General features: G+C 35.3%; 1 pseudogene; it reads left to right on the forward strand.

The window, feature by feature from the left end:
* Nucleotides 1–9,326: 9,326 nt before the first annotated feature.
* LOC111736976 lies at nucleotides 9,327–9,445 on the forward strand (annotated as a pseudogene).
* Nucleotides 9,446–9,525: the final 80 nt, after the last annotated feature.

Consider the following 9,525-nt stretch of genomic DNA (forward strand, 5'->3'; position numbering starts at 1 on the left):
CTAAGAAAATGAAAACATTCTTTTTTTCAAATGAACTTGTCCTGCATGCCTGCTTTTGGCAAGTGTAATAATAAAGCATATTTAATATTAGGAACATAAATATATTTACTGGGTCCCAATGGATTGGCTTTATCTAAGGCTGAAGTGACAAGTACAGAGGTATGCTCAGGGAGCAAATGCAGAGAGAAGAAATTTAAAAAGTAGTAGATATTAGAAAAGCAGAAAGTTAAGAATCATGGGAAATTTGGAAAAAGACATTGAAATTATTTTATTATTATTGAGATAGCAAGAGAGGAAAAAATTAACTGCCAACAGGCAAGTGGATTGAAAATGTCTTAAAGTGGAGTGAAACCTCTTAAAGACTTTTTTCAGGTCACGGAGGTTTTAGAAAATAGACTCGATAAATTGATTAAAAGGTTCTCTAGGAAACTGTTGACACTAATTTTAAGTTTGAAGTATGCAGGTAAAGCTATCCAATTCATTCACTCATTCACACACATAAATTTGAGATTTGATACCACATAAAATGCTGTGCTAAGCATAGCTCCTACCCTCCAAAGATCAGAATTCAGAGAAGGCAAGAGAAGTATCCTCAACTAGCAGTGTTCTAAAATTGCCATGTTAGAACACACACACACACACACGGGAACACAAAATACCAAGGAGATATTGCACAAGGAGGCCGTCAAATGACAGTTGGTAAAGACTCTATAACAGAGGTAACATTGAACTGGCCTAGGTAGCTATAATTTTACAGGGAGAAATGAAGGAGTCTAATGCAACCTGTTGAGGACCAAGTGTGACCAGTGGATACAGGGACAGCAGGGCCTAGTACTACTTCTCTTTTGTTAATGAACACGGAATAATTTGAAACATTTTTTGATAATTGAGAGTGGATTAGGCCCTGTATAGGCGACAACAGAAGATGCTGTCTCTGTTTTAAAGGGTTCTGAGTACTGCTGGGGTGAGATAATAGACCAGTAAACAGATCTATTGCGATATAACCAGATATGACTGATAAAAGCAGTCAGAGCATTAGGGAGTAAAACTGCCTAGAGGTGACATTTGAACAAGGCTTAAATTGATTACAGGGAGTTTGGCAGGTGAAAGAAAACTTTGCAGGGTGAGAGAACAGTTTGTTGAAAGGCCTGGAATTTTGCTTGGTAAACTCTAATTAGATGTGGATCCCACATCCCACACTCAACTTCCCTTGTTGATTTTCCTTGCATGGGCTGGAGCCCAACAGTGAAGGTCTCTGAGAAGAAACTATGCTCATTCCTTCTATTTTCTGTTGATTCCCTTTGCCCTAAATTAGAAAGTGACACCCCATCTAGTAGGTCTATGATCAGAATCTTCATTTTTAGCAGAATTATATTCCACTGCATTTCTCATTAAAATATAATTTTACATCATTTAAGACAATAATTTTGAAGTTAACACGAGACATCTTATGCAAAATACTCCATCCATTTAGCTCTATCTTGAACTTTGTTTTTGATTCCTTTCTTTGAAGTGTCAGCCTGCATCTCATTGTGTGGGTTCTCATATATGTTTGTGTGCATGTATGTTTGGGAGATTCTGCATTATGTAACATTTTTATCACCTCAAATAAACATTTATAATAGAAAATTTCAAACATATTAAAAAGTAGGTAAAATGGTATAAAGAACACTATATGTTCATCAACAAATTTTAATTCATGAGTTATCAATTCATGAGTGCTTTTGTTTCATATATATTCCAACCCCATCTTTCTTCCAATAATTTTAATCTTCATCATATATAATCTTCATCTGAAAATATATTCATCTGAATTATTCATCTGAATAAAATATATTCATCTGAAGTATTATTCATCTGAAAATATATCAGTATATATCTCTAGAAGATAGGGCTGTTTAAAAACTTAACCATTATATACTGTCATTCTGTAAATTAACTCTAATTCCTTAATATCAAATATTCAGTCAGTATGCACATTTCCCTAATTTATAGATAGGTAGGTAGGTACATGAATGGGTGGGTGGGTAGATGATAGATAGATAGATAGATAGATAGATAGATAGATAGATAGATAGACAGATAGATAATCAGTTTGTCTGAATCAAGTTCTAGGTCCTTTCAATTTCAATTGTAATTAGTTAATAATATCTCTTTAGTCTTGTTAATCAACATGGACTTTTAATCAACATGGAGGGATCACCAAATGATAGCCTATGGACCAAGTACAATTTACAACCTGCTTTTGTAAATTAAGTTTTATTGAGATGCAACCATGCTCATTAGTTTACATGCTTTCTATGACTGCTTTTATGATACAACTTCAGTATTGAGTAGTTGTGACCAACACTGTATTGCATGCAAATCTAAAAATATTCACTTCTTTCCCTGGACAGAAAAAGTTTGCTGATTTCATTTTGTGGTTCCCCCCAACTCATTTTCATCTCATCTAAAATACGAAATTATTTAAGATAAGTATTATACATACTTTGAGTACCAAGCCTGGCTATAGAAGAAATATACCCACCCCCACCTTTAAAAACAAAATGGCTTCCTACAAACTACAAACTCTTTTGGAGGGATGTAGAAAATAAAAAGATATAAGAAGGAGACAGCTTGGTTCAGTCTTCACAAAGTGGAAATAACTTGCAAATGTTACTATCTCAGGACCCCAACATTATACTTACTTGGCTTTGCCACTATACTCAAAGATCATCAAGTCTTGGAGACTAGCTTCTACCTCTTTAGCTCAGCTTTTTGTCAGCATGACTTGCAACAATAATGATAAGATTTAACATTTAATTGAACTTGAAATGTATTTCTAACACTGCTGTCAATACACATATTAATTAAATTCTCTCTCTCTCTCTCTCTCTCTCTCTCTCACACACACACACAGCAATTAACTCCATTTTATAGATGCGAAACTAAGGCATAGAGAAGTTAATGGAAGCCCCAGACTACCAAACATTTGTGTCAGCTTGCCATTATATTCTCTTCTTTGTTAGAAAATCTAAATGAGGAGTCAGTTTTTTAATCAGAAGATTGATTGGTGAGCATGGAGCAAGAGCAATGCAATTTAGGTAGATCTTCTTGGTGGTAATGTAGCTCAAGATATAATGGTACAATTTGCACTCCATTTTATAAATAGACATAAATGTGCCAAACAGCACATTCATGTTTGCTCATTCAGGAACCCTATGGCCTGGATTATGTTGAAAATACAATGACATCATTTCCTTGGCCCGTGGCTTCCCTCACGGACCTATGCAAACTATTATCTTTTTCTTCAGGATGGTTAAAAAAAAAGTGATTGGGTTTTATTTTTCATTCTCCACTCCTGCTTCTGTAAGCTTTTGCCCAAGTCATCTTACTTAAATCTGGATATTTCTAAATCTGCTTTGCTTTACATTTTATAAACTCTTTTTGGCACTTCTATGGATGACTACCCTACTATATTTTGCTTCTCGATAATTTCACTGTCAATGAGTAAACCGATTTCCATATTTTGGAGGCACTTTATATTACCTCTACCTACTCAATAAACTCTTGAAAGGATTAACTCTGTCAGAAGGATTTTTAACGATAGTATATTTAATTTCCGAGTCTATAATAGTACACACCAGCATAGTCAGAATTGACATTTTATTATCTATTCCAGAAGGAAGGGCACTCTTAAGTCTCAGTGCCAAATTTCCAAGACAAGACAGGTCAAAGATTTAGAAAGACAACTAGTACTGCCAGTGTTTGAATGAGGCCTGGTAGGGATAATTTCTGCCTCCACGCCTGCCAACACTCCCTGTCTGCAGCGGGTGCAGCTAAGGGTGAAAACCATGGGACTCTACTGGCACTATGTGGCCATCCCAGATAGACATAAGCAACATTTTGGTAGTCATCGCTGCTTTTGTAGTTTACCTCTCTCTGAGCATGAAGTGGGAATTTGAAAGGTGAGTTTAGAAATTCAGCCTCATGATAGGGTAAAATGCATTTAGAATGAAAATAAACCAGTGAGAAATTAAATGTCATTGTTATCTAAGAAGGATTTTAGGAATAGTTAAGTTATATACTGTAATGTGCAGTAAAGTGACATCTTCTCTCAATCAGCCTCTACCCCTGGATTTAGTGTCTTACCATCTCGTGAAAGTAATGTCTGGCATATCATGGAAAAGGGTTCGTGTTCCATGCTTAAGTCTGTGTGGGACAGGGAGACAAGAAAAGTCAAAGGAAGTAAGATGAACATGAGACAGAGAATAGGACATGAGGCTGAGAGGATTCTCATCATGAGAATAGAAGGTCCAGAGATTCGCAGGAATGTTGGAGAACACAATGGAACTTTTCACATCTGATAGAATGAGTTCTGAGCCAATGTTATTTGGATTGCAAATTCAATACAGGACTACACAAACAATAAAATGTGAATATTAGGTGATGAGGTTTATCAAAGTAAGAGAGAGGACTTTTCATTAGCATATCCAAAAGAATGATCAATTCTAATCCACTGTGGACTCTTCTGATACTTTCCTGTAAGTCCTGTATTTTTGTGGTCCACTATCTTTCTGTACTCGGACGGACTGATTCCACTTATGGGGGTTCTTTTAATGATTTGAAGAAAATTCTTAACTATTTTGTCTTCAAATTCTAAAAGTTCACTTTAAGTAAATTTGTTTTCTATCCCTTCTTATAGATGCTTGTATCCTCCCATATTCTGCTAAATGTTGATTATCTGCATTACTTAATATCCTAATAATACCTTATTTTTGCTTACTTTTCCTTAAAGATCCATAGCAACCTTTGTCATGCTTTCTTATCTGCATTTCTATAAACAAAAAGTAAATTTTAAAAAATCATTCATTTCTTAATTGGAGTGCAAAATACACATAAATCCTTCTTTTGTCTCCTCTGACCTATCCCTACAGAATAGAAATGTAGATGCTATGATACTTCCTGTGTTAAATTTTTAAGTGTAATTCTTCCATCGAAGGTGAGAGATTTATAATTTCATGTTCAATTTCGAGTTTTTATTTTCACTTTGACTATGGGATATTTGGTACTTTTGAGAACTACTTTGTATGGAGGGGGGGAGATGATCACAGCTTTTACTTATTTTTAAAATTTTCTTACCCATTTGTTGTACAGCTGTCAGATGCTATAATAAAATTTCTATTTTCACACTTGCAACAGAAATGACCACTTCCTTTTAGTGAGACTTTTTTTTAACCATATAAGGTGGGTGGGTTATGTTGCTTTCTTGTAGGTGGATTTGATCACACAGTTTCTCTGGAGGCACAACTACATGAGCAAAATGCTCAGAGTTTTTGTGTATCAGGATGAGAGGCCAGAGCAGAGCATAGAGTTTCATGGAGGTTTCTATATTGTGCTCTTCTTCTGGTAGAGAGCAAGACGAAAATAAACTGTTGTCTGTTGCCTGAAACCAGCATTGCCTGTGACCTTCACTGAATGTCTGCATTTTTTAGCAGCATTGCTGAGTAAGAGGAAGGCATGGGTTGGGGAAGCATATTCTTGGAGACTATTGTGTTCAGCCTAAATAACCATCATAATGCATAAGTGTGAAAAAACACAAAGCTGCCTAATTGTAAGACTTGAGTTGAAAGAGAAATCTGGTGACATCGACTGGGGCCTTGGCTTTGGGGTTGTTGAAAAGTTTTGTGTAGTAAGCACTGATTGGCATGATTATGGGTCCAGAAACCCAAGCTGCCAGCTGTGGCTATGGATGCACAGTGCTTCCGCCATCTTACCTGGGCTCTCAGAGAAGAGACCAAATGGATGATAGGGACTGGGGAAAACATTCAGTTTTGAAGACATTGAAGCAGAATAGGAAGCTATCTAGGTCCAAAAAAACAGTGGCTGAAACACACTGTCCAGTTATAGCTTCCTTGAATCCTGCTGCTTCACCTCTCCACATCACAGAGCACTGAAATGGCAGATGAACAGGCATGCTGTCTCCATATATAAATGGTCTTGGTCTGACCCTGGCCAATGGCATGTAGCAAGACAGTTATCATTGCATTCTTTTTTTTTTTTTTTTCCATTTAGCAGTGCTTTAGCCTCTGCCCGAATGACATGCAAGAATGATTTCTTAGCTAAACCATAGAATCCTGTGACTAGAAATAATGAAAGTAAATATAGTAGGGAGCATTCTTATATAATTTTCCTCACCCATGCAGTGGACACTTGATATATTTCTTGGAAAATTATAGCAAAATTATTACAAAAGATGACCCCTCTTACATTACTTACTCTAAGCCTCGGTGCTTGACTGTTTTAAGACACTTTTTTTAAAGACATGACTATAATGTGCAAAAAACTACTAGCTAACTTTCTGCTTTGAAAAAGAACTCATAAAACATTGTGGCTTGCAAATGCACACAGAGATATTTTTATTTTTAGGAGTGGATACATAAGCAAATTGGCACATTCATTTGAAAAAGAAATCTGAAATTTATAGAAACCAGTGTGTGGCAGGAACAGGACAAAGGAGCCAAGCTTCAAATGTGAGGGACGATCTAAGTTACAAGCTTCCTTATGACCTAACTGAGTGTATCTTGGGCCTGAAACTCTTGGTTTGCTATAGATCTTGGAGGATAAAAATTTTCTTATGAATCTAACTTTATTATTTTGATTACTTTTAATAACCACTGACTTTGGGAGTCCATGGATTTTGATAAAGAAGTTAGGGGTCAACATTTCATTGCTGACTCCTTTATGTATTAATTTATTCAACAAATAATTATTTGTGATAGATTATAAAAATAGTTAACAAAATAGACATGATTCTACCCTCTTAGATCTTAGAGTCTAGTAAAAGAGATAGACCTTAAACAAACCAACATATAAAATACATAGTTATCAATTTTACTAACTGTACAAAATATAAATTTTTATCAGTCACACAATAATACAATTTTTGTAAAATGTTATAGGACAAATTCAACTGTTCTATTTTAGAGCAAGAAATGGATATACTTGACATCAACTGCTAGTTGTTTTTCAATATCTATTTTACCCTTCCTTTGCAGTAATAGGGCTTTTCACTGGGCACATAGCCACCCAAATAAAGAATACATTTTCAAGCTTCCCTTGTAGAAAAATAGGTCCCAGTGGCAAAGTTCTAGCTAATGGCAAGTGAGCAGAAATGTCGTATTCACATGTGAGACTGTTTTCTTAAGAGGAAGAGACATGCCTTTCCTTTCTCCTTCCTCCTTCTGACTGAAATGTGTTCCTAATGACGATAACTAAAGAGCATCTTGGACCATGAGATGGAAACTACATGTCAAGGATGGCAGACTGACATGACCCAACACCATTAAACCATGAAACCATACCAAAATTATCTACCTGGACTTTCATGTGAGAGAGAAATAAAATTTGGTGTGAACATCACTGTATTTTTCCATTTCTTTGCGATAGCAGCCTAACCTGTATCCTGACTAATATTCCTCTTCTCTTAGCATACTGATATGATTTTTGATTGAAAAAGATTTTATTTCAAGAACAGAAAATGGGCAGTTTTTGACATTTTCCCTGTGAAATTTATCTAGAATATTCTTCCATTTCTAAATTTGTATTTGTCAGTATAATTATAGCTAAATGCTTGATAATGCGCATAAAACCCATAAGATTTCCTTTGCACAGTGTTCAGAAACAGACAAAACTATCTATTGTGTTAGAGGGAATAATAAGGAAAGTTAACCATTCGAAGATGGTTGAATCTTAGAAAGATCTTGAAGGGCAGGAAGTCATAGCATTAGGAGAACTGAGAAATCAGGCAGATGGATGCTAGATGCTAGAAACTGAGTATGACGCATTTAGTTGTTTAGGGATACGAGATGGTGAAAGTCCTTTAAGTAATGACATTTTTTAAGTAAAGGAATCTCAGGAGCCATCTTTACATTATATAAGAATGTTTCATCTCTTTCATACAATTCTAGAGAGAATTAACTCACTAGATATACTTAGATCGTTCACTTACTCTTCATAAAAATTATGTTCCAGAATTCTAAATTTTAACTTTGCTGTGGAAAGGGTATCTTATATGTTACAAATCGACTGCATTCATAAGTGTTCAATTACATTTTTACACTGATTATTTAAAGGAAAATAATCTGGGGATAGGAATGAGGATATCTGAGAACAATTGCATTCATTTAGCAAACCAGTCTGAATGATACTCCTAATGAAAAATAATGGATCAAGTGTCATACATCCTCTGTATATCTTTTACTTCTATATTTCCCATGAGTCTGTTTGACTACTGATATAATAGGAGACATCTTGTTCACTAAGAAAAATAAGATGAGAATGGAATCTACCACATTTATCTACACCATGTGTTTATGTTTAAAATGTTTCATAAATTTCAACAAAAAAATAAGAACATGATTTTTATTGCTGAGGTCTGAGTACCTATCACATAACCATGGGGAAGTTTTATACCTACATCAGAGGAGACAATAAACTTAAAATTGTATTTGTAAACCTTAAACGAATTTAATGCACTTTGTTTCATATCTTAGTCATCTTTAATTACTAATGGTCACATCCTCAAGTCATCTGCTCTCCCCCATACTTTCATTCCTATTTCAATAATCTAATTCTTCTCACCTTATCTTTCTATCACTCTCAACTTTTCCTGTATATATTCTGGAGTGTCTGACCAACAATAATTTAACTCTCAGACACCCCCAACTTCTTCCCTCTCCCACTTGCCTTAATTGAAGGCTGATTCACTGCCAAGAGTACTGTTCTCCCAGGAAACCTTTCAAGAAGTGGCGAGTGATCATTTTGCCAATAGATTCATATAAATTCTGGTTAATTCTCAAGCAATATTCTCTAATCTCATAAAACCAAAACCAAAACAAAACAGATCTTCTTTCAAGTCTCATGCTATCTATTTTCTACCATTTTTGGTCTCTATCCTTCCAGACAATTTCTTTGCCATGTTGCCCCTAAGCTTGGTATCATTTTATGTTTATTTCAGATTTCATGAGGCTGACCAGAACAACTTTCTGATTTTCTAATACTTTGGCTTCTTTGACTCTGATAAGTTTCATATTAACTTTACCTCAGTTCTCAATGCTCACATTAATAATGGATTCAACTTTATCATCTCTTAAAATGTTCATTTCTTACATATTAAATTTCAAAGTCCCATTTTCTAAACAATTAAATTTCTTAAACTTTCTCATTGCCTTGCACCAACTGTGTTATCTTTGATCTCATTTCACGTCTGTTTCTTAACATATCCATTTCTCTCTATAGCTCTCTCCTATTTTAGAGATGGAATGAGGAATCAAGAAACTCCAATTTACTATGGCCATGCTACCCCAAACAAGCCCGATCTCGTCTGATTATGGAAGCTAAGCAGGGTCAAGCCTGGTTAGTACTTGGATGGGAGACCACCTAGGAAGACCAGGTGCTGTAGGCATAAAAAAATAAGGGATTGTAAGCTGACAAGGTCCTTGCAATCTGTGAGATCAACCAAGGGTTGCCTCACTTAAAAAGAAA

This window comes from Pteropus vampyrus, unplaced genomic scaffold, assembly GCF_000151845.1.
Source record: "Pteropus vampyrus isolate Shadow unplaced genomic scaffold, Pvam_2.0 Scaffold1, whole genome shotgun sequence".
Classification (NCBI taxonomy): Eukaryota; Metazoa; Chordata; class Mammalia; order Chiroptera; family Pteropodidae; genus Pteropus; species Pteropus vampyrus.